Here is a 27,225-nt window from a genome sequence, read left to right as displayed (position 1 = left end):
ATCACTCAATCAATCCATTCAATGATACGATTAAAAATACTCTTATAGATCTCAGGCTTTTTATAGCAACATTTTCTTGTTCACATGAGACTGTAGTTTGGATAAAGAGGAGAGTACCGTGCTATGCTGGTGTCTCTGATGCACACACACACGCACACGCGCACACACACACACACACACACTGCTGTCGTCTCGCTTGCTCCGGGCATTTCTTCTGCTTGGCTTGCAGTGCCTCTCGTTGGCTAAATGATTCTGAGTAGCCTCTCAGTTCACACTATGATAGCAACGTTTGACTCTCCCTCAAGCCAGAGCGCCACCAAGTATTGCTGAGCCGTGACAACACTTGTTTTGGAACGATTTATCACCACAGAAGCATTTAAAAAAAAATCCCAGTGCCGTTTGCTGTTAAACACACAGGAGTAGACCAGGGATTCGCCACCGCTTCACACTAAGGGAATTCATCATTTCAAGCTTGAGAAATGGTCCATCGCACTCATCCCCCACTTGATCACACCTATGACAGTTTGACTGTATCACAGCTCCAGCTAAATAACCAAGATATTTTTCACAATATTTAATAGAAGTCCTCCCGATTCAAGCTTAATATTTTCCACAGCGGCACGGCCTGCATCTCGGGCTTTTATTGAATATTGCGAGGTTTATATTGAATCCATATATCCTGAACATAGTCTCACAGGCTCTGTAATACCCAGTGGTAGAATTACAAGTTTTGCTCTTTAAGCCATGAGGTGTCAACATTTTGTATCTGCTAAGTTTTAGTCCCACAGCTACCAGATGCTGCCGTCTATTTCTGGCCGTTCCCTTGCTGGTATCCCAACACAGCAGAGGATGATGTGTGAATCTAACAATGCCTCTTCAAGGGGGATTTTTATTTGTAGGGTGTTGGGGGGTCACGCATCAGGTTAATAGAATGCTAAAACATTTTGTGTGCTCCGTTCAAAGGGAAATCCTTGTAGAATTTGTTCCCGGATGTCATTGTTGTCATTCTGGTTGAGTTTCTTTCGCTCTCTTTTTTTTTTTTTTTTTTTAATGAAGCCTGGAGGAACAAGCTGCTTCACACACTCTTTCCCTGTAGTGAGTGAAGCTCAGAAGAGTCAAAGCTGCTTGTCTTGAGTAATTGGTTAACTAATCAAGCGTGTCCATAATAGAATTTTTAATGCGGAAGAGGTCGTTTTTGGAATATTTTCATACTGGTTTGCATAATTAGACGCTGGCAGTAAAGCTCAGAGCCAAAGTGGCACGGGACCATCTCAACACCTGCCTGTTTAACCGCACAGTGAACATCGCACAGGGATGGATTTGGTAATTTCTCCGCTTACATTTTGAGCCGATTCCTGCTGATTGGTTTTAAACATCCTTTACTTTTGCTCTTCTGTGTTATTGCAGTGGAAAACAGTCCGTCGCTGTGTTATAATGCAAATTTACACTTACCTTAACGTGGAAGAAATTGCCTCTGCATAATACTGAAGGCTGTTTTATTGATAAATCCACAGAGTGATTTGGTTGTGCATTGTTTACTTGCCTCTCCTCTCATAAAGCACAAGCTGTCATATCCAGGAAACAAGGTCTAAACTGGACGACACGCTACCTGCCCAGCTCCAAATGACAAAGATGGAGGGGATTGGCCATTTAGAAATTGATAATGATGCCTTTTGTTAGGGTTAGGGTTATTATTTTAAAGAACAAAAGCAAAATTTTTTCAAAATAGAGTTTGGATGATCCTCGTGGCCAATTTATACCAAAATGATTACAACAATAAAGGGAAGTCTCAACTCCATTTGTCCTTTTTCCAGTTTACACACAACTGGCCTTAATCATGACCACCTTGTTCAGATAAGATCTTTTGTTCGCATTGTGCCTTTACAGATGGTGATCTTACCAAGCTGTTCATTAGCTGTCTGTCCTGTGTGTGTGTGTGTGGGTGTTTAGACTCAGCAGGTCAGACTCCAGCTTCAGCCTTTCTTTTTCTGTGCACATCTGTGTGATTTGGAATTTTTTTCATGGAAATTCAGGTCAATGGGCCCATCGATCTGCTCCAATCACTCCTTACAGTGGGATATCACCTCTCTCCCAACTAGTGTCACCTTCATCACCCCTGCAGAGCACATCACTTATTCACCCTTCAATTCTGAACCGATATCCCTTCCTCCTTCCCCTTCTCTGTTCGCTAGTGGCCTAGCTGTCTTATGTATGCGTCGATTAAGAAGAAGTTAGAAGTTTAAAGAGAAGAAGACTGGAGGAGAGAATGGATGAAATAATGGCATCTAGAAGGGGAAGGGAAAGAGGAAAAGGGAAACAAAGAAGATGAAACTACCCTGTGGCTGTTGTTACATGGCAGGGCTATAGAAAGCTTCATTGTTACAGGAAATAATAGAATGCAAAAACAAGAAAACTGTGTTGCCCTGCTGCTCTGTGAAAGTGTTGAGGAATAAGAGAGAACCTTGACACGAGTCATAAATAAGCCTGCTTGACATTTAGCTAAAAGGTTCCATGTCTCACCAGCTTTATCAGGATTTTAATCTCGACTTTGCATGTCTTTGCTAGTCTCTGGTGTATAAACTCAACATACATTTCCCAATAGCACTCAGTCTTATCACCAATCAGCACCTCGCATCTGACTTAATGATTTCTTTCGAGACGCCTCAAGATGATGCTACTATTTTTACACAGCGGCAGCTGTGGCATCTGAATGGCTGAGGAAATCATGTCAACGGTTATTTTGAGGGTTCACACACCAGGCCCGGGCCATACAGACCAACTTTGTATAGAGTACATGTGAGAGAGACGGGTGAGAAAGAAAAGGAGAAGGTGAGAGGAGCTTCTTTGACCCCAGTGAAAGTGAGGAGGAGATCAAATTGCCGGTGCTGCTAAGTGAGGAGACTATTCCAAGAGGCAGTGTAGAGTTTCATCTTTGTCATGTTTAAATAGTGAGCTCCAGTCTGGACGGAGCGTCTGTCTTTCAAAGACGCTGGTCTAATTCTGAACCGTCTTTCAGACGCTGCTGCATTCCATTGGATTCATGTGTCGATGGAGACCGAGAAGTATCCGTCCAGGCAGGTGCTATAGATTAAACAGACGTGTGTGTTTGTCTGTTGGGCGGAGGCTCTGTGTCTGAACCGAACCGAGTAGCGGTAAATGTCAGCGTAACATAGATGTTATGGTGAGAAAAGCTATATGTGTCTGTGTTCGGATCATTGCTGCTATATGTGGTTGGTGACAAATTGGAGAAATAAACCAAACTGTTCCATGTCAAACTTCGTCATTTCGACTTATTATTGAGCTTATTGAGACATTTTATGGCTGTTTTGGTGTTCCAGCTGTAGGTTGGAACAACACAAGCCATGTCTGTTACCTGGCATCTCTGAACCCTTGGCTTGTATTCCTAAAACCATACCATCACTTTCACTAATTAAAACTTTAAGACCCGTTTCCTGTGATTTATTTTCCAATAAAGCACATTTCACAAGAGACGTAGCGAGATAATCAAATAGAGTAAAACACAATTTGCAGACCGCCCTCTTTCAGTATGAGATGTGTCCGTGTATCATAAATGTCCTTTAAAATGTAATAGAGCGCTACTAGAGGACATATTGCTTGTGAGCATGCCTAATGAGCTGAAGTAACTAACGGGCAAAAATAATTAGTCTTCACCAGTGATCACCATGCTCGTTAATCAGCTTAGAGTAAACCATCAATGCATAAATAGCTTTCATACCAGTCCTAAATCCACACAACACTAGAAGCATGTAATTACCAACCGGATTACGCTGGAAATACCGGTCTGAATTCATTACCTAACCTGACGTTTAATTCGCTGTGCTTCCTTCGCAATCACGAGGGCCATTTTCAAAGCCGGAGCACACTAGTATAGTATATAATCAATCAAAGCATGTAAAGGGCTATGCAATGAATCGGCTATGATCAAGTTTCACGAGCAGTCGGAGTTACTGACAGTTGATCAGTGCCTCGCTGCGCTGCGTGTGAAGGGTTTATAGATTTGGCTCAGCTGAGGGTATTAACATATATATAAACAACAGCATATAAAGCCTCAACGCTGCTCACATCACTGATAGGATAATAGCCTCGATAATTTATTCTCTTTGTGGGCCAAACATGCCTTCCTTGTGCTACACATTCAAAGTGATTTATGACAGAAGTTGACCCACTCATTACTCCTTGGTTCCAACTCAGTTCACACACGCTCTCTGGAAGCAAGATCTCTCTCTCTCTCTCGCTCCTCTCTCCTTCGCTCTCTCCTCCTCTCTCAGACAAGGTGTGAGTTGAATCATTTGCATCCTTCTAACTGCGTTCTCTCGCTGCATATAGATAGGTAGTTCACATGTGGTATTTTGGAATCGCTGTTGTGGGTGTGTGTCGCGTCGCAACGCGTCCGTGCCTGCATTTGTGCACGTACGCATGTGCACTCGCATGTGACTGTCTGTATATTTGGTGCATGTGCGCCCCTAATCTGTGTTTGATTCGCGAGTTAGCTGATATTATGCACGTCACCTCACAGCCAATTAAGCTCCTGCTCGCTGGAGCCCCTTTAAGTGTGATTTTTCACAGGAGCGAGTGTGAAATCTCAAGGATTGGAAATTACACCAACTCTATATTCAGAGACTCAACCAGGCTTTTAAATCTTCGGGTGTAAGCAGCTTCTTCAGGATACCTGCCTAATGAATGTGATTACAGTTTTGGCAGTTTATGCCAAAATTGCAATCTGTCTTTGTTACTTTCAGGTGAATGAAAGCTTAAGATAACATCTGCTTGGTTTCTGTACCATCAGATGGCCCAGTAAATGAATGATCAAGGTGAGTGGAACATGTAGGATATGAAAATCTGAGTGTAAAACACACATTGAGGAGGGAAACATAACGGGAGTAATTAGGATTCCACCTTAACAGCAAGCTGCTCAAGGAATGAGATCCATTCCGTTCCCACCTCCCACCTCCCACCCCCCACCCCCCACCCCCATGCCATAACTTGGAGACCTTTCCACATGTATCATACTGTATATATCCTTACATGCGCTTGTCTCTGGGCAGAATCCACATGGAGCCATACTTGGCCTTGAACCTGACCCTGTTATCATAGCGAGGTGCTTATGATTCCTCCTAGAAAACATCCTGGGATGTGGTTTGAGGCCGAAGATGATTTAAACTTAGTCAGCTGCTGCACTCCCACGGGCTGAAAACGATCTCCAGCCAAGCCGATGGCAGAATCAAAGCCTCTCTGGTATTCATGTGTTAAACTCTGTGTGTGTGTGTTGAGGAAATAACTGCAAAGGACAGACTGACGGTTTGTATTTTTAGATATCAAATTAGTTAATTATCTCCCCTCCTCGTCTCTCACTCTCCCTTATGTGGTTACTGTGTTGTCAACGTCTTCATGTTCTGCCAGAAATATTAGACGACAAATACATGAATGGAGTTGACGCAGTTTTTACACCAGCCGACTCCTTGTCACAAAAAAATCCTGAGAAATCTCTGCTATGATTAGAACACGATGTGTCTTTTTATAACTACATTCGATTTCTTCCGCACTCTAATTGTGGCATAGGCCGAGGGAAAGTGTTGTTAACATGCAGGATTAAAAATACTTCTTTATTCTGGAAGGTGAGTGTCACTGTTGGATTGTCGGGTTGTTGCCTCGACGCAAAATGTCACCCAGCTACGTCTGTCGTCCCAGAAATGTGCGTGTCTGTGTATCAAAGAATCTGCTTGTTTTTCTTGTTTTTCCATCTGCGTGTCGCTACAGCAGTGCTTATGTGTGCGTGTCTGTGTATGCGCTTAAGCAGAGTAGCTGTATCAGACAGGGCTGCATCATGTGCTGATCATCCCCCCCATGTCTGTCTGCCTGTCCCCAGACCACACAACAGGGCTATTGAGTCAGCCAGTAGGGTATTGAAAGGGAGTCTCCGGGACTTTGCAAAGGCTCTCTGTCCACGTGTAATTAAGTTAGGGGGTCTATCTTTGCATATCTCCAACTTTGAAGACGTCCAATAGAAGAGTCTTGAGTTTGAACTTCCCACTGAGACCAACAGCTACTGTAACACAGAAGCATTAGACGGTAATGTTCTTCATTTGCGATGAGACACGATCGTTGCCGTTGGTTAACAGTTTTCTGACTCTCTCACTTTCAATATTCACAGCTTCTTTGTTACAAACTGCCAAATGCTTCCCCAGACACAGAGGAGAAGAAAACACAGAGAAGAAGAAGACACGAGGTCGCGCTTATTGTGCAGTTGCCTTTTTTGTTCAGTTGATCTTTTTGGAATTCGTTTTTTCCTTAAATTTGTTCTGAAGTACAGATTGATAGGGATTGCAGTCGTACACAACAACGCTGCAAGGAACCCCAACTTAATTGTGTTGACACTTAAAGTTGTGGTTGTGAAACACCACTTCAAGGGTTTTGTTTATTACCAGGCTGTTGCAGTGATAACGTCAGATCAGACAGGTGTGTCTCATATCTAAATGTCCACCTGAATCCCTGTCTTGACTATTTTAACAAGTTATGGAGTTCAAAACTTTTCCCTTTGTCTTTAAATTAATCAAGAAAGGCCTTAATTCCACCCATGGAGTTGTCAATTCAGCCAATTATTTTTGCGGTAAAAATAGCAACTTTATTGCACTCAGACAGCCCAAAGACACAAGTTCAATTTAAGCAACATGGAGATAGGCCCGCCCGCCCGCTCCCCATCCCCCACCCCCGCCTTTTATCTTCCTCTTTGTATTAAGAAGAAATCTGCATCTCCCTGAGCTCAGTTTCAGAGAATCAGCTGATACTAATTGATATTCTAAACTTGCCTGTCCATGCCTGAGGCGAGCCCGTCTCCATTAAACGGTACAGGATAACCAACAAAAACTTCTTTTCTTGTCGATCTAAGCTGATTTTACGAGCGCGCCGTCACGAGGTATGAAAGCTTCCAAGAGGACAAACTCCAGAGAGAACACGGAGCGTTTCAGTCTCAAATCCTCACTGTCATCATGGCTAAGAGCAAAGAGGTTTGATGGCTGCCTGTTGCTGTAATTGTAATTGCACAAGCTGTATTTGTATGCAAATAGGCTAATTTCTTCTCATTACATTTCCCATAATCTCCAGCGATATAACTCCTGTGTAGATAATTACTCACACTGGTCCAGAGTGACAAACCTTGCATATTAAAAAGCAAATACAATCCAAACGGAGAGAGATATAGGATGACACATGAGGATCGATAACAGTTGTGATAATTGCGGATTGTGTAATAAAAGAGCCGAGCCGTAACAGCAGTATCATGGCTTCGTCTCTCACTTTCTTGGCATTTTACTCCAGTCCCTCCTTGGCCCCCTCCTCCTCCTCCTCCATCCTCAACACCTCCATCCTCCTCCTCATCTCCTTGGTAAGGCTCAGAGCTACCAACAGCCTTTCTAGGACTATCCCCTAGACAAGGTGTGGGTACGAGTTCCAACCAAGGTCACCTATTCATTTTCCAGCCCGTGACAGTTCTGTGGTACAGATATGGGTCAAAGCTCTCAGAGTGGAGCTGCACAGCCCCTTATTCTCCCTGACCCTCCACTAAAGGGCTTTTGGAAGGGTTGGGGGGGGGCAAAGTTATAGTACATATACAGTCTAATTTTCTTCCAAGATGTCTCTGTGGAATTCTGGTATAAATTTAGACTCTCCTGCTCCCCACCAACATTAGGTGCTGAGAGGAATCCGCAATGATCTCTCATTGATTCTGCAGAGCCATGTGGAGGCCCATTATATTGACTGAGCGTTGAGCAGCGGTGGGAGTGGCAGCACGCTCCATGCCTGTAGATTTCCTCTCGTGTCATCGTCACCTCTGTGTAAAGTGTGTGTTTTATGGCCGAAACCCTCCCACATACCTGTCCTGATTGGTTTTTGTCATTGTTTGTTAATCGTTCAGCGTGTAGACAGCTAAGTAATCACGACTTCATTAGGTGTTCCACATGGGACTAATGCGAATACCAATGAGAGAACAGCAAGGGAGGGAGAGGTACACTTTGGTACCATTTATAGCCCTCGCTGGAGCGCAACAATGGTCCTCTCAATCTCATATTGTGGTGAAGGAACCTAGAGGATACGCTCACACGCAGCGAAGATTCCTTTATCCTCTCGCTCTATTGAAAAGGGGTGAATGGTGATCACGGCTCTCAAAATACACAATGTCCTGATTCCATACCCATTGTCGCCATTGCCACTTGTACAATACAAAGAAGCTGAGCAGTTTCGTTGGTGTGTGTGTGTGCTACTGTACAACGTCAACAACCATAACTCCTGCTATTTGTGTAATAACAGTACATTACAGCGCCTGCGGCTCTATCACCGCTATCTAGAACACACACAACCGCCATATTTCTTTGATCGTTAATAATACGGCGAGATCATATTAAGATGAGCACTACATGTAAATGTTCCCACAAACGGCCATATATGACGTCTCTTCCAAGTGTTATAGCGTATCGGTTCAATATTCCAAGGTTAGCTCTCGTATTAACGTTGAGTTCCTCCGAGGAAATGTTTGAATTAAACATATATTCAAATATGGATTTGACAAGATAGACGCTGCCCTCTTCCCTCATCAGAAATATCAACTTGGGACTTTTACAGGTTGTAGGGGTGTGTGTGTGGAGGGGGGTGGGTTGGAGCGATCTATTTGAGAAATCCAAACTTCCTGAAATGGCGTTCAAGATGAACGTATGAATGATTCATAATGTGAGCTGCTCCGTAAATGATGGGTGCCTTTCACTCTCTCTCACACCACCTCTCTCTCCATCTGATGGGGCCCTCACATAGGTCACTCCAAATTCTCTTACAGGTCGAGTGGGTGTGGTAGACTTGTGTGTCTGTGTATGTGAGTCGATCCCTGTTTGTTTGGCGACTCACTTGTGTGTCTAAGACAGAGAAAACTGGTGACAGATGTGTGGAAAAATATGTCAGCGTATGGCAGCGAGGCAGACGGGGGGGAGGGCAGAGTGAACGAAAAAGCCCCGGTGACATCTCTCTGAAATAGAATCGGCACTCGTCATGCGGCGGCGAAAGCCTCTCGAGGATTTGGGGGAGTAGAAGCGCTCCGCAAAACTGGAGATGGACTGTTACGCTTAAGTGCGCCGAACTCCAAAAAGAGATATCGCTCCAAATGCACGTAAACGTCCACCAATATCACCAAAACCACTCTTACTGTCACTGAGAGTCAGAGGAACTAATGGCAGCCCTTGTACCTTCCATTCCCTTTAAGAAGTGGTGATGCAGAAACATCCCTCTGAGCTCGTCTGCGTTAGGTGCACTGAAACGGTCGTATTTCTCCCTGCAACAGACGTAAAAAAAAGAATACTCTGAGGATTTGTTTTTGCTCCGTATCATCCCCCGGATCTTGGGAGATGACGTGCAGACTTTATGCACTGTGCATGACGCAGGAGGAACAAGTTTAATCCCTTTTTATCCATATGTTATAGGGTTAGAGCACGGAAGTATATATTGTCCTCGCAATCTGTTTCAACTCTTCATCCTCTGCGTGTAGAAACCCTCAGCGCTGTGCAAAATAACATCGACTTACGATCTAAATGAGATTAGAGAGTGCAGCGAAATACATCTGGGCCTGTGGCAGAACTCATTTTCTCAGGTATTTTAAACGTAAGCGTGGCACAGATGCGTGATATCCAACCCATGAGGACTCCAGTTTACAGTAAATGGAGCTAACTTTAACCCTATACTGAATTATGCCTCATTCATAATCTAACACAAAAACATTAAGCAGCGCACTCATGTCCAATTTAATTTATGCTCTGTGTCATACATGATAAGCGTTCTCCACAAATAAAGCAGATATGTCACGTATGAAGTGAAACAGCAGTACATTGGAAACTTTCATATGTGTGTGTGTGTGTGTACCTGAAGCCATGTGGATAAAGTGTATATGAGCGTCTACCATGTGTGTGCTGTAACACTTTGTATCTGTATGCATGCGTGGGAAAGAAAGTTTTGTTGTGTGTTTGTCCCAGGTGTCATAGGGAGGCATGCCTTCCAGCTCCCACAGACACACACATACACACAAAAACACAGAGAGGGAAACACACGCACCTTGTGGTGGATGACTGCACGTTTCTACTGATGATTAGATTACGTAAGGAAAAACAGCAGAGCCCTAATAGTTGGTAAACCTAGATTACGTAGGATTATTATCCCTTTTACTCTGCCTCTGGTCTGTGCGTGTGTGTGTGTGTGTGTGTGTGTGTGTGTGTGTGTGTGTGTGTGTGTGTGTGTGTGTGTGTCAGCGTATGGGAGGAGTAGACGAGGGTGGGTGGATGAAGCAGGAGGAGAAGGGCGGGAAAGGAGTGAGGCATGGAGGGGAGGAGGAGGGGGCTGAATGATGCTGCAAACACCAGAGCCAGATGGGACAGAACCCCCTAAGCAGCTTAGAGTCACGGTAATCACGCAGGCTAAGTTTGCCATCAATGGTGTGTGTGTGTGCATGTGTATGCGGGGTTTGTGTATGTGTAGTTGCTGATAGCACATGAATGTGGGACCACACAGACGCATGCACGCCCACACATGCTGATATCAGATTTTCTACATTAGAAAACACGGGAAAGACAAAGATCTCGTGCGATCGAGGTATTAGAGACAGAGAGAGAGAGAGAAGGAGAGAGAGGGAGAGAGAGCAAGGGTGAGAGTCTTTTCCAGAGTAATGTAGAGAGAGATAATAGCGATCGCAGGCAGGTCAGAAAGGAGGCATTACTCTCATCCTCATGCCACTGACATATTATAGAAACAATACAGTGGGAATTGACACACACAGCTAAAGGCCCCATGGGGACCCGCAATCAATAACCCCACGTCTATACTCATCAGCTGTAAATTCATGTATCATATCGATTACTGAGGACCTACAAGAAATCAACAACTTTGAAACACAAATGAGTAAAGAATGAGACGACGCAAAGGGGAGGAATAAAGTCGCTAAGCCTCTTAAACATTCAATTATTTGTCCCCCGCATGTCTGTATGATGCACGGACACATAATGACAACTCAAAGCTTTGCAGTCGCTTCAAAACGAATGCAAAAAAAAGAAGGGAGAGATGAAAAAGTGTAACCGAGGAGGAAGAGAGAGAGAGAGAGAGAGAGAGAGGGAGAGGGAGAGGGAGGGAGGGAGAGCGAGAGAGAGGCCTATACGAGCAGCTGCGGCAACTTCACCAAAGGACGTCATCGTTGACTTATTTATTGGTGTTTTTGACATGATGTGTGCAATTATGCCACTGCAGGCACACACACACACACACAGGCTCCCTGCCCTGCCCCGCTTCAGTCTAAAGCTCTGCTATTGATTCACACGGATCGATAGTGATGATTGTTCTGTCGCAAGCCTAATGACAAGTGCTCAGTGAGAAAGATTGATAACTGACACACACACGCTGTCAATTGTGTAGCAAATTATTCCCATATTGTAATTTTGACTTTGAAACGTCTCCGTGTTCGTTTGTCTTCCTCTACTCCCCTTTAAAGGATACATCAGATTCTGCTCCCACTCTTTAACTCATATCACCTTACTTCACTTTCACATCTCTCGCTTCTGTCTCTCTCTCGCTCTCTCTCTCTCTCGCCCTCGTTCCAGAGAAGATGGCGATGACAGCTAGCCCCGCGTCTCCTCTCATTGAACATTCAGCTTCGCTTTTGATGGAATTAATTTGAATGTAAATTACGCTTTGATGGAAAAGCTTTCATTGGCCCTGGCGGTAGGGGAAAAAAGAAAAAAAAACAACTTCACACAGCGATGCAACCGCCCGCGCTACCCCGCCATGCCTGAGCTGCTCCATAGAGAGAGAGGTAGAGGGGGAGAGAGGGAGAAAGGGGGCGAGAAAGAGAGAGAGAGGCCTTAAATGCTGCAATTGTACAATATGGAGCTATTACTTTTTCTAAAGCTATTAACAGCAGTGGTACATAATGAAATTACCTCGTCACTCAGTGGATGTAGTCAATGATTCGATCAATAAATGTCTTAATCCTTAATTTGTCATTTTAAGCGAATGCCAAAGGGGCCATTTGTGTCATGACTTATGGGCATTAAAGGGAAGGGGGGGGTGTGTGTGTTGAACAACAGGACACAATTTGCGCCATTGAATTGGCATTTAACACAGCAACATGTTGAACAAAGGGTGAATGGGCAGAATTAGATGCAAACGTGAAGAAGATGAAATGATCCGGAGAGCTTGCTCTTTCAAATCACACCGACTTCTTACACACAGATGTCACAGGTAGAGATGCTTTTGTGCAATCTGGAGATGTGTCCTTAATATCCAAATGGCTTGGTCACTTGTTTCTGTCTGCTTTACATTTCAAAGTCACAAGTGACAAAGAGGTAACGTGATCAAAGTCCAGCCAGCACATAGGAAGGTCAGATCTCTTACACTTGCTCCTCTCCTCTCCTCTCCTCTCCTCTCCTCTCCTCTCCTCTAGCATTCTTGTTATATGGATTCTGCCTGCATTGTTATCAGACCTTGTGACTTTGAATCCTGTGTTTTCCTCCTTCAATGTAGACAAACTGCATTCATTTTGCAAAAATAACCACTGCCTTTTTGGCCGAGCTGTCACTCTCTGCATTCCAGATGTGGCAACTCACAACTCACAAATCCAAATATCTGTCGATTAGTGGAAGCAGAGGTAGAAATCCAAGAAGAGGTGACCGATTTTGATCTTATCCTTTGCCTTATATACCTTTTATGCTATCTGGATCAATACATCTTGTCCAAATATACATACAATTATGAGTAAAACTAATAGCATATCAATTAACCAAATGAGAGTGAGTAGCATTCAGTGGAACTCCAAAGTCACATCACAGCTCTAAATAAAGTGACTATAAAAACATGATGAATGGAAATGTACCGTGGAAAGGAGTAAAACTGTTCTGCCGGTAGATTTCTTTTCTAAAGAAGGCCAAAGGCTACAGCAAACTGATCCACATATTTATATTCTCTGCGGTCTCTCTAAGACCCATTTATGTTCATAGCAAGGCACAATTTATATTTCCCAGCATCTGCACTCGACCTCTCCGCCACTAATCAGCGTGGTTTATTAGCTGGCTTCATCTTCTTTCACGTTCAGAGGTCTAAAATGATCTTTACCATTCCACGTCTTCCACACAGCCATTGATTTCCAGTCTTCGCCCAGTGTAAGCCTCCGGCCCGCTCACCCCGGCGTCATAGATCACCCAACATTAGGGCTTCACCTTTTATATCCCTCTCCTTACATCATCATATCCCCTTTCAGACACCTCGGCTTTTCGCAGTTCCTTCAACCCCCTCCTTGTTTCAGCACGATGCCTCTCTGAATTGCCACTTAATCTCCCCCGCCAGAAAGGCAGTTGTGTTTTTGATGATATTTCTCGCAATGAAAGAGGTCCTAAAGATTAACCAGCCTTTTCAATCATGCAAACGTCTGCCATCCTTTGCATCCTTCATACCGTACGGCCCGTGAGTGAGTAGACATGGAAACTATACACAACGTCACTCTGATGCTGTTCTTCTTTTGACTTTCCTTTAGTTGGAGGTATGAGAATCTCGTGATATCTTTTGGAAGTCTCACTGTTCTCTGTGGGGTTCTTTGAGACAGGAATAGACAGACGGAGTGTGTGACTCCCTCCACAGTAATTATGTGATGAATGCGTTCATTCTGTGGGTAGCCCCGAGCAGTGAATAGATCAACTGATTATTGAGGGGTGTGTTCTTTGTGTTTATGAAAGTGTGTGTGTGTGTGTGCACGTACGCACACGAGGATAGATAGATTGGAACAAAACATCTCAAAGACAGCTGCCTGCTTAGAAAACAGTTTGTCTCTTATTAACGCTCCTTGACTAAACTCAGGCTTAGTGCAGTATAGTACACAATAATGACGTATCTAATGAAGATCATTGTGAACTCCTGCATGTGTATAAACCAGAAATAGAAAGAGATCCATACAACAGTTCGGTCACAGATCAGGGAGGACTCAGATTTAGAATTGTTTCACAGAGGTGAGTAAGGAAAAATAGAGATCTTTACTGGGAAGAGCAGGCAGAGCAAAGTACAGTCCGTTCCAACTTCCAAAAGATCAAACTGAACCAGGCAAAGGTACAGAATCATCAGGAAAAGGTCTAAAAACAGGGAGCCAGCACAGGTCAAAATACAGAGAAGGAAAGAATATAACAAACAGGCAGGAAGCAAGCAGACAAAAACACAAACTGTGACCTGGCAACAACAAAGGCAACTGGCTAAATACTTGGGGAGGTAATGAGCAAATGAGAGTCAGGTGTGTGGCCGAATGAGCAGGCTGGGCTCTGATTGGCTGACAGGTGATGCAGAGGGAGTGCCAGTGGGTGTGACAGGTGTACGGGTTGACTGGAGTGAGAGGAGCAGCAGGAGAGCAGGCTTTAAGACCATGAAGAATGCATGCATGAAGGTGTCGTCCATCAAACATCTAATGAGGCATAAAGGGTTGATAAAGTTGTAACTAATGGCTTTATTAAGGACTAATCGCTTGTTTATTATTGCTTTAAAAACAAGTAATCGAGAATTTATACATGTTGGGTTGCCAGGTGGTGACAAATCCTTTAGTCTCGGACAGTTTAGCAACTTTAAAGGGCTGGAGAGCATCCAGATAATTTGTTGTTGTGGTAATAATCTGCAGTTATATACGCTCACTGATCTTATTCCAGTATAATTACACTTCATATCATCAATTGAAATATAAATAAATATATGTAAGATGTTGATTATGGTTTCTGGAAGCTATTCTGCTGTTATGCACCAACAAAACAAAGTAAATTTAGTCTTATTATTAGATTACTAGATAATTTTTGATCTATAAAATTTCAGTTATGCATTATTATTATTATTATTATTATTATGGTTACCACTTTAATCATATGTCTTATTCCATGTTCCTTCAGCTTCGAAGCAGACATGTATATTGTATGATATATTGAGCCAGATGCCAGTTGGCCATTCCTGTGACATCACAATTTCTCAAAGCTCTGAGTGAAACGTAAAGGCTAACACATCATGCCTTCAACATGTTGAACCCCTTTAGAGCGATGTTAAGCCCCGTTAATAACACCATAGTCTCGCTGTCCAGCTCATATGGATTTTCCTTCACAGACGGGATAAAGTGAGACAGGCGGAGAGCGACGGTGTACAATAATATATCTGACTCCTGAATATATACGGCTATACTGTATACTATATAGTGTCTTTGTTCTAAATTGGAAGATCGGGCGAGTCCAAAGCACAAAGCATGTTGGGTAGTTGAGATCCCACCTTCATCCCTCATTACTTTGTCGTCATAGCAAAAGCTCTCATGGGAAACAGCATGTATACAGCACTGACACGCATACACACTTACACACAAACATGGACACACACACACCCTCACCCAGTCTCCAACTCTTCCCCTGTCAGTCAGGCCTTTCCTGCAGGAGTCTCGGTGGACTCTTTGGCTCACGACACACACACACGAAACACAGAGAAGATCAATGGCCTTGTGTTACTGAGCAACATATTCCCTCCTCCCGCACTCAAACACACACACACAGCCCCGCCCCCACCCCCTGACCCCCAGGTCCCTCAACCTGCCCCTGCACAGCGAGTGTAGTAGAAGGTATCGATTTCCTCATAGTAACACAGTCTTCATGAAAAGCCCCGGGAAGCAGAGGGGAGGAGGGAATACAGAAGAGGGGGATCGGCGAAGCAGGAGGAAAGTGGGAGCCTGAGGAGATAAGGGTACATAAGGAGGAGGAGGAGGAGGAAAGGGAGGAGGAGGGGGAACAGCGTGAAAGGCAGTGCCTGGTGCCTCTGATACTGTGTGTCATGCTCAGTAAGATTCACATGTCAGATATGGACGAGCCCTAAACTTCAGTGCATGCTCATGCCTTTGAAATGTTAAGAAGAGAAATAAATTCCTGCTCTGTGTGTGTGAAAAAAAGAAACGTGTGTGATACGGTATGTAAATGGTCCTCTGAGGAAATAGTGATTGCAGTGTGAACGACAAAGTAACGGCCATGTCCCACACAGGAAATTGGAATATTGGGATCAAAGTGCGTGTGCCCATTATAATGTTAAATGGATCTGGTTGCTATTGCTGATTGGTTAAACTCGAGCCTCCACACCACAAGAGCTTGTTGCATTACCTCACTAGTACAACAAAGTGCTGTTTTCTTACCCAGTCTATATTTGCACAACAGATGAGATTTGATTTTAATTTGTAAGTAGATGAATGTGTTTTGTAGCAAGTTGCCATTGAGGTGAGACAGGAAAAACAACAGATCCTTTCACCTCTGCACGTCTCTTTTCCAACATCCGCTAAGAGTCACATCGTGGTAATTTATGAAGAACAGACTCGAGCTTTGTGTTCTCGTCATGTGCAAACAGTCGGTAACCGTCTGCTTCCAGGCTGATTTGGCCTAATCTTCACAATTTCATTCCAACACAAAAGCAAATGAAAGCTCTCTGTGTTCCTGATACTTGAAGTTCCTGGGAGTGTGTCAAAAAGCCTTTACTTGCCCCCTTGGACCCAGTGATGTCATCTCTCTGTCTAGGCTGCAAAACCTCCTCAGCCATCCATTTTCATGTTCAAATTAGAATACGTTTTACATCCAGGGAGATGTGGAGTTTTTGATTTGTTATTACTACGGGGCCATCTTATTGGACTCCAACTATGGAGTCTATGGATATGAAGAGCTGTTATTCTGGTGTGTTTAAAACACGTGTTAGTGTGTTTGGAATTGGAGTGAATCTGTCTGCTGAGCCTAATGGGCAGCACGTGCTTCTCCTCACTCATCAGCTGTTTCTCTCTTCTGCCTTCCTTCCCTCGCATTGTCTCTCCTCACACGCGTTCCTCTGTCATGCATGCTCACTTCTTCTCACTCATTTTCATTTCTTTTCATTCCCAAGTCTCTTTCGCTGGCTTTGTGGAGGAGGAGTAGGAGGCATGTTTGCCAGCCATATGGCAGTGCCAGGGGCATCCAGAGCAGATGTGCTCGGCATTGGGGCTCTGCTTCATCGAGCACACACATACACACACATGTGCACGCACACACACACACACACAGGCTAACGAAGTGCCTGTTACCAAGGAAGAGGTCACCGACTGACGACTGACTCCAAGAACTACAAAAAACATAATCATTCACCTCTGATCTCTCATTGGGGCAACACATTAAAGTCTCAAAGCACTGAAATACCCGCTAAATATCATTCACCAATAGAGGTTGTACAATGTAAGATATGACGTTAAATCAGTAACATAAGTACCCAAACATTTAATTGTGTTAAACAATTTCAGCACTGACTCGGTGACTACAAACACATAATCCCCTCTTCAATCCAACACAACATCCCTATAATAAAAGTGAAACTGCTGCCAGAAATATGAACGCATCATATCAAAAGATGAGGTCACGAACCCATAAAGTTGCTGTTCCATTTTTTTAAATTACTACTGAAAGATAAAATGATAATGAAAATTGTAAAGGATCTAAGTTCACTAATCAGACTCTTTTATTATGAGGATACTAATAAGTGATGAAGGCTTTGCTTTGGACTGATCTGCGTTCAAGAAAACGTCTTCACAGTGATGTGTTTGCTGCTCTTCACTTCCTGCGTTGGCTGCTGTCTGGAAGAGAGCCCTCGCTGTTGAAAGAACGCTGACTCAGCGTGTTAATGTTGATTTTTTCAGAGCTTGCTTTTTTGCTGAATCGTAGGAGAAATGTAGAAAGAGGTGTGTGTGTGTGTGTGTGTGGTTGTCTGCGTGTGTGTGCGTGCGTGCACAGATACGCGCACACACACGTGCCAAGGTTCGGACAAGTGCAGCAAAGTTTCTTCTGAATGAATCGGGATGTAAATTTGACCAGGTTGCAGAATAAAAATGGAGCCTGTACCCTCCAGTTTGCTGAGCCAGCGCTTGACCCACATCAAACACCCAAAAGTGGAATAACTTAGAAAGAAACAGTAGCCCGGCCGCTTGTCAGGGACACAATTGAAACAGATGAGACAGAGATGAGAGACAGAGACCCAAAATTAGGCATTTGGAAGAGCTCTCTGATTAATTCCCCAATTACCATTTCAAATGTACCTACAGTTTATTATTTACATCTGATTAACAGTCGAGTGCTGCTTTGATACTAAACTAAAATGAAAGAACACATAAGTGATGTTGGTAGTAATCCAGCCATTATCTGCTGGAACACAATATGTTCTCATCACCAGTAATGTAAATAAATAAAATACTGTGTTTTGCATTTATCTGTGCACTTTTCATTTGGAAGAATTCAGTGTCCCTGTAGAAACCAAAATGCAATCAGAGGATGACACAGCGGATCTATAAATGTTATTTGGGTTGGGGAAAGATTTCTAAATGAGATTACAATGGCTCTACAGAAAATCAATAGTTGTTATATCTTCGCTAAATAACAGCACACGTCACTTGGTCAGTCGTCTGTCATGCATGAGTCAGCTGAGAGCAGCTGTCCACAGGGAGACCACAAACTGTAACCTTTGAACCGGAGACATCAGGGGCACAAAGTTCAAGGCAAGTGTAGGTGCTTGTGTCTGTCTTGTGTTCCAACTGGACACTCAAAATGACTTTTTTAACATTTCCTTTGAATATAACAGCCTGTCAGTTCTGACTTGTATCGCTCATGTCTTGATTTGCTTGTTTTGACAAGTCTAGATCAATGAGGAAGAAACGGTTGTAAGTAAGAGATGGAGACCAACAGTGAAACAGGTCAAAAAGAAGAACTGTAACAATGTCAAAAATAAAAAAAGGATGCATAACCCTAGGAGAGATTTTGAAATAAGAAGCAGCAGCTCCTGTGGGGAAACGTCTCCTGTCTGTCTCTAACGCTCTCCTTCTGTTCCCGTTCCCCACAGTCCACTGACTGTCTCCGTTCGTGTCTGACTGACTGACAGGCTGCTGAAAATACATTCACTCCTCCTGCCTCCTGTGGCACCGTGTTTGGTTGACATTCGAGATGAATTAATACCTGGTTTCTGCCGACAGAATGTTGATAGGCTAAAACACAACAAAGAAGCCTGTAGATATCTGCAATAGAGGAAAAAAAATGTTTCTTAAACAGCCAATACGAGGTTACTATACTTAACCTTATTATACTTCCTTTGTATCCCTTTATAGTCGACTATCGACACCGGTGCAGCGGGTTAATCATCACAAATCTTGCTATACTGAGCTCATTTTGTTAAACTCAGTTCAGACTCACCCAGTGATGTAAAGATTTTTTTAACAGTTCCATTTAGGTGCCTTGAGGTTTCACGTCAATTTTTCTGCAAATCAAGCCTTTCCTCATAAAGTTGGAGTGACTTTTTACACTTATAGCCCTTCCAACATCGTACATTCAGGACGTGTGACCAAGTGCTGGCTGATCCTCCCATGAGTGAACGTATGATCCCACTGCGGGGAATGAACTTGTGAAAGTGAAAACATGTTATCTCCTTGATTGTTATATTGATTGACAACAAGCTTGGAAGAACATGCTGGTATACATTGTGTACCTAGTGTTCAGATTGTGGGACACAGAGTCGTGTTTGTTTGAGATTCCAGACCTCAGTTAGTTTTGGAGTAAACAGTGACCTGAACAACCACTCTGAAAAAGTCATAATGATTAGATTTTTACATTTAGAGAGAATGGAGTGCTCACTTTTCAGTTTGATATGCAACACTTTATTGAAACAATACACACCCTTTATGAATCGACCTTTAACTGTGATTTTTTATAAAATATAGTCCGATGACTTGGCCCAGTGATTTGGTCCAATGAAGTTTTATGGGTTGTGACCCATTTAAAGTTTGCATTAAGTTTATAGGTTAAAGTACGGCAATGCTGCAGGACTGGATTAAGCCATTTCAAGCGAATGCCAAAAGGCATCACACAACACCATTCCCAGACGAGCCTTGTATCTTAAAGTTGGTGCCAATATGTGAGCCTTACAAACGCTCCTGATCAAGGCTGTTTCAATGTCAAAACATGACACTGGACTTTGCCTACAACTACCTCTGAGTCACGTCTCCACCTCTCTCTGTCTCTCGCCCTCTTCTTCCTCCTGCCAGTATATATCAATGACACCAAGTTGAGCTCGAGTTCATTCTGAAGGTGAGCAGCAGAGGGACTGAAATAGGCGATAAATCATTACAGGCCGGAGCCCTGCGTTGACCAAGTCACCGGCAGAAACACTGCTAAATGGTCCTCCTGGTGCTTTGCGAGCTTGATATCAACGTCCTCACGTAGGAGAGCTATAAGGAAGAGAAGAAAGAGAGAGAGACAGACACACACACAGCGGGTGTGAGAGATGCACTAAAAGCAGGTGGAATTAGAGGTGAAAAAAGCTGTGGGAAAAGAACAAAGAATGACGAGAAGAGAATGGAAGGGAACAATCTCTGCCTACAAGCCAATTACTTACCAGGGGGCAGCAGACAGGGTTACCTTAGGCAGAAAACTGGTTCCAGGAATAGTCCTCAACTATTATCTTCTGGCTGGAACTGTTAGGCTCTGGCTTGCTAACTGAGCAGCTTAGACTGTATTTGACTGAACCTGTGCCGTGCAGACAGTGACTGGAGAGAGTGCCAAAGTCTCACTTTACCTGCAGGTCAGGGGGAAGAAATTTATCTGGTGTCACAGTAGGCGTTTCAATGAATCTCCAGATAATGCTGGATAATGCCCACAGCCATCTTCAAGGGTTACTTATCTGATATCTCATTTATTTGGATGCATTTGACAGCTGTGTAACCAGGCCATTTCCACCCAGTTAAAAAGGACATCAGGATGGTAACTGACTAACAGCAACAACAGATCCCCTTGCTAATCACATTATATTCCTGGCAAATCAGTTTGCTTGCCAGGATGTAACATTAACATGCAGACACAGTGACATCTATGCCCAACATCCACGTCTGCCAAGGAATGGAGTTAGAAGAAGCAGGAGGCTTTATTACTCATTGTATTTTCACACAATGAAATTTGTTTTCTTCAGTCTGCCCATCCCTGAGGAGCAGTTGACAGCTACAGTCCAGCGCCCGGGTACCAACTGCACATTGACATTCTAGTGCCTTGGTCAAGGGCACTAGCACGAGGACTTAATGCACTACTTACAGACATCATGGGATCTATTAGTGATTGTTGCAGGAGTCTTTTTCTGCAACTGAATCCGTGTTTGAGCATATTGAGGCCATTCTGAACAACGAGCTAGCGTGTGAATGCTATGTTAAAGTAGCGTTGTATAATATTTTCGATAGATGCTGATTGTCTTTGGACATTGTGGTGTATGTTTGTGTGTGTGTGGGTTGGGGTGGGGGTGTCCAGGGCTGCATGTGCAGAGCCATCTGTTTGCTGCCTTAGCAGTAGTCTTCCAGTACCCAGACCTATCTGTGCATGAGGGTAGTGGCCTACTTTAACCTCATACTCATGCTCACTTACACTGGCTTGGTTGATCACCCGTGAGCTTTGAGTGAGGTCAGGAATGTTTCTCATGTTGTAGGCCTGTATCGCTCTTTCACACATTTTGTGTGATATTGAGCTTTAAAAATAAGTTGTTGTTTCTGTAATATCATCATCGCAAGTAAAACAAACCTAAATACATGAAAAACCTAAACTGAAACTTTGCTCACGTCTTCTTAAAAGCTGTAATGTGTTTACCCATACATTTTCTTCTTAATCTTAATGCATTAAACTATTGTTTTTTACGTTACACAGTCCTGAGAAATTGTTTTGTTAAATTTGTTCGCACACAAACCCACTAGAGTTGCGTTATTCTCTACTTGTTCAAGGTAATTCCAATATTTACCTCTCTTTGCCACCATGTGCTGAAGTAATGTATCTGGAACTGCTCAGGTTATATTATTGTTGCTGTACTAAGTGAAAAATTGCCTTCCACCAATGTTAACCAACAATTGAAGCAATCAATCAAAGAATCTGAGACTCAAGCATACAGTAAGTTCTGTCTTCAGCATTAAGATAACAGTGTGCCACGAGAAATAATTCCGAAATTGCACAAACCTGCAATCGGACAGATTTCAATTAAGCCAGTACAAATTGGCCATGGAGCCGAGGTTCGAGGTTCTCTCTCACATTTCATATCTGCATGATGAAATGCAGAGCCGCTGAGTTGAGCTCTAAATCTTATAGGTTTGTCACAACAAGCCTTTCACAGTACAGGTCATTACATTCAAATGTTAATATTAATACACAAATAAACTTCCTCTCAGCCATTTGCCCTTGGCTTTATTAGAGTTGAGTTGATACAGTTTGAGCTATGGGTTAAGCATGTAATTGGAATGGCGCTACATGCTATAAATTACGTGACAGCGTTCTGTGTGCAGGTTCGCCTGTTACCAAGCAGGAGTGTGTCTGTTGGAGTCATCAGGGAGACTCCTGTTCACCTGCTCGCCTGGCTGTAAAGCTTTAGAAGCTGCTTGTGATCAGCTGCTTTTGCCGCTCTGGTGTTTTCAGTAAAGAGCCTCAACAGGACAGTTCAGCGGGAGAGTATTAAGCTATGTAGAGTAGTCGTGAGCCGTGTTAGGGAGTTGGCGTCGTGGTTAATAGGTCAGCTAGGAAGGCTGGGGCATGGGGATGAGGTGGGTGTGGGATGAGCAGGAGAGGAGAGGAGAAGAGATTAAATATTGAGTTGACTTCATTTTCAGTTCTTTTTAACCCAACAGAATTGCTCAAACTCCCTTGTCTAAAGGGAGTGAATTCCTAAAAGAAAGTGTGAATCTTTAGAATTCCCAAACATCAAGAGTTCCCTTTCCTCACAGAGATTTAGATCCTTGGTTAAATGTGTTGTTTTTGCACTTATTGTTATTTGAGCATATTCCTGCCATGTATTAGTCAAAGCATAAACACCTCTCCTAAACATTTTCTGTATATTCAAGACATAAAATGGCATGAAGGTGTGTTTTTAGGCTTTAGCTCCTGTTGTAAGCAGAGGTCGGTTGCCATGGCGCACAGTGGTTTTAGGGACCAACATTCATTTCTGTATGAAATATGGATGAGGACCTTTTGTAACATGGTCCCTGTGGTCTATGTTTATAAAAGAGGCCCTTCCCGAAGGTGCTGTTTGGAGTCGTGTGTAAAATATGTTGATGTTGCGTAAAGGCCTTAAATAGGGCCACACTCACAACCATCCATCAAAACCCCATTACTGTTGCTACAAAACTGGCAAACACACACAGGAAAACAGTCAGATTTGGGTGGAGGGATGTAGAAACCTGAATGTATACTCTTACGATGCTATGATGCTATGACGTTGGAACACCTGCGTTTGCGTATCACATCATTGTCGCCACGGCGTTCCATCTCTTTGATTATTGTTTGTTCACACAAAATCTGAAGTTAAGCAGTGTACAGTTGCTACGTTCCAGGACAGAAAGTGGGTTATTTCGCAAGCTTTTATTTTTACCTATGAAAAGGTATCCAGCAGCTGAGTACTCGACTATGCCACCTGAGTTTCACACGGATGTCCTCCCTCGCTCGTTGGTTCGCACTGGTGCCTCACGGGCAGCGGCGTCGTCACACGGTCCTCCCGACGAAAGCGGCTCACCGTGAAGCCCCTGGGTCCAGACGTGGAACACAGAGTGGTGCCCTTTATGTGTGTGTGTGGCACAGGTGTCAACACACACGTATGAATCCATGTGTAGATAGAATCCCGTTTCCTTTTTTTTTACGTAAACAGTCCTCAAAATGAGTTTGGATCTAAAAAGATGCCAGTTGAACTTTAATCTAAACTGATGTGAGTGATTTTGCACGCTGTCACTCATTTGGCCTTTGATTTCTTTAGAAGTCTCACACTGAGAGAAAAGGCAGCCAACAAAGGAAAAAATTAACAGTGTTTTTAGTGTGACTTTATCTATAAAGAAAGAATAAATAGAATTTAATAATTTTTTTTATAATATATAATTTTTATAATATATAATTTTTAATATAAAAATAATATAATTTTTTTATATAATATTATATAATAATTTTCACAGAAATTTTTTAAATTCTTCTGCAAAATAGGTTTTTTCTCTCCATACATATAGAGTCTTTCTGTTATCAGTCATCTATGTTAAACAAGTGCTTTGTGTGGTTTTGTATGTATGTGTGTGTGTGTGTGTCTTCAAGAGTGTGTGTGTGTGTGTGTGTGTGTGTGGGTGGGTGGGTGGGTGGGTGTGAGAGCCAGAGTTGTATTCACCCTGTATTTGTTCTCCATTCCATCATGGTTGCACTTTGGTCTCACGGCACACAGGAACGAGCACACATGCGCACACATACACACACACATACACACACACATACACACACTTCCATCCTCTCTGAGGTGTATGACTTTTTTAATGCATTAACCAACAGCAGTTTTGACACTTGGCTCCTGCATAAGAAGAGAGAGCTGTTTTAATTCAGCCGTGCAGTCGCTTCCTTCACTCCACAGGCACTGCGAGTGCTGCCTGCCGTGTCTTTATCAAGTAGGCCTCCCTGGAAACTGTAGCATCCTCTCCTCTTCCTCACTCCTCCCCAATTTCACACCTCCCCCAACTCTGTATCTCTAGCTTCTTTATTTATTCTTCTTTTTACACCACCATGCCACTCTTTCAACCCACTTATTCATTATTGCTTTAACATCTTTACTCATTTCTTTATTCTAACACCATTTCTGTTTGTCTCTTCTCGAGGATCACCTTCCAAATGCACACGTCTTTATTTTGACAACGTTTCAGCGGAAATGACATGCTTTTGCAACTTGTCAAGTTTATTTGTGCAGTCCAACATAACGTGCACTATCTCATACAAGCCCAGCCCAAGTTGAGACTTTGATAATGGCCTCGCAAAGGCAGGTGGCCATGCAGCAGTGTTTGCAAAACCCTGGTAATTATATATACCTGTGGGCTGTTAACGGTCAGCATCAGGGAAAGTGAGTTAGCTGTTTGATGTCAGTCAGACTCATCTGGGGCCTGTTGAGCTTCGCCTCGGGGCAGCTCGGGGCTTCAGGAGAGAGCAAGATGTCACCAGAGAGAGAGAGATACTTTACTGGTTAACCTGCTGAGATGGACAACTCAGTGTATCACAGCGATGCACAGCCGGGACTGGAGGAGGAGATCAAATATAGTGTTCGCTCATTTGTGGCAGAACTGCAAAGGAAATGTGCTACAAAACAGTAAAAGAAGTAAACCCAGAATGCGGTGTCATGAGATGCAATGTCCCTGAGTACTTCCTTAAAATCCGATCACAAAACTTCTTCATCAAAGTTTGCTTTTGATGGGCAAATGCAATTATTGCCCTGTAACATCACAGCAACACAGGGACATATTTTTCATCTGCTTGCTCGTATTTGACAGCGAGTCTCCAACCACCCAGTCGTCGTACATCAAACTCTTACATAGGCAATGCAAAAACACTTTACCGCTGGACACACTTCAATAGTACAGTTGAAAAGCTGGCATGAAGCTGAAGCTGGCATAAAGGCAGGAGTGTGTGTGTGTGTGTGTGTGTGCAACGATGAGGCAATGCCAAGCAATCCAACAGTTTGTGTGGTGAACTGTCAGGTCTTTCCTGCCTCTGTCTCTTAGATGTGTCCCTAAAGGCCCACCACACACACTGCTGTTGACACATGTTGACATGATACTGTGTTTGTGTGTTTGTGTGTTTGTGTGTGTGTGTGTGTGTGTGTGTTGTGGGGCTTGGTGCTCATGATAGAGGGTGGTATGATGTGCGTGTCTGGGGCTTTCATGTTCATATTTGCACTGTGCATGTAATGTACGCGTGTATCTGGTTGCTGTATGTGTGTGTGAGTGTGTGTGTGTGTGGTAGAGTGATCTTATAGGCTGTGTGAGCAGAGGTTTCCTAATCCAGTGTTTTGAAATGAGCCCTCCAGCTGTTGTGGGCTTGAGAGACGGCTGCATGGAAGGAGGCTTAGGGATAATCAGATACTTCTCCCATCTCCATCTCTTCCAGGTCTTTTCTATATCCATTCCTTCCTTCCTCCCTCCAATTTAAGCACCTTTAATGTCTCTGTTGACGTGAGAATAAAGCCTCACAATAATCTGCCATAACAATTGCACTCTGCTAAGGTCATAACCTTTTCTATAAATGTCCTCGTCTTTGGCTTTATTCCTCCTTAACGTCACTGATTGTGTGCAGGAAGTGAACAGTGTACACAGATGATAGGAGATCAGATTATTAGTGATTTGTGAGTAGTAGTAGATGATAGTTTATGTATTTCATTTGAAATTATGACCCAAGTTTGTCGTTGTCATAAAGGGCAACTGGAGTTCATTAGCTGAATATATGACACACACACAAACAAGAGAGCATGCACCGCACTCCTTAATGCACACTGTGGTCAGAATTATAATAATAATAATAATTCACAGTAAATCTTTCTTGCATAATAAACCTTTGTAAAGTGGAGCGGTTGAAGTGTTCCTCTTCGGCGAGCTCGCAGTGTGCCTGCAGAGTGTGTGCGGCGTCTGCCAGCAGAAGGAAAGCGTAGGAAGGCCAGCAGGATTGGGCCGGGCAGCGAGGGAGCAACAGGCTGTCTGTCAGCTCAGAATACCACGGCGAGGCCAAATTTGGCAGAAGTGACGTTGAAAAACTGCTGATTATTGAAAGAGTTTCATAACAGATGGAAAGTGACTTTTTTTCCAAAGCTTGGACTTGGAAGTAACCAAAATGAAAACAAAGTATCTGACTCGACTCTTACCATGTAGAAAGTACGCTGGTGACTTATGACATGATCATCATCTTGCAATTTCTCCTAATGAGGACATGATCAATTACCTGTAATCACATCACTGCCATCATCCTCTTCACCATGTTTAGATAAGATTACATGCCATTGTTTTTTTGGACATGGATACATGTTTGTGGGGGAGATCTAATTGAATTTAGGATGTAATGTCTTTAGCTGCTCTAGAAATAGGATTCAGTGTGTACACATCTGTCTCCCTGGCTCTGTTATGTCTGATGGATGAGTCAGAGGTGAGGAAGGAAACAGCCAACTAACATGGTTGCTAAACATGTCGTATGTGCGCACGGGCCACCAAGTATTATTCAGATGAATCCATTATCATCCACCCTTGTCATGTTCACTCAGAGCGTATGAGTCAAGACGTCGTCCCCATGCAACAAGCAGGGTTTCTGAGGGAATGAGAGGAAAAGCCCAAGAGACAGTTTATCCCCTTTT

At 43.3% G+C, this 27,225-nt stretch overlaps 1 protein-coding gene across 1 annotated transcript in view; it reads left to right on the top strand.

Annotated features, from left to right (window-relative positions):
• The window catches only part of igsf11 (immunoglobulin superfamily member 11), an 80,710-nt gene that overhangs the window by 40,416 nt on the left and 13,069 nt on the right, over positions 1 to 27,225 (top strand). The window lies entirely within an intron of this gene.

Source organism: Genypterus blacodes, unplaced genomic scaffold, assembly GCF_046128005.1.
Source record: "Genypterus blacodes isolate CSIRO-AG114 ecotype Tasmania unplaced genomic scaffold, CSIRO-AGI_Gbla_v1 ptg000003l_1, whole genome shotgun sequence".
Taxonomy (NCBI): domain Eukaryota; kingdom Metazoa; phylum Chordata; class Actinopteri; order Ophidiiformes; family Ophidiidae; genus Genypterus; species Genypterus blacodes.
Note: the sequence above shows the minus strand (reverse complement) of the source record. Positions and strands in the feature narration are given on the sequence as shown.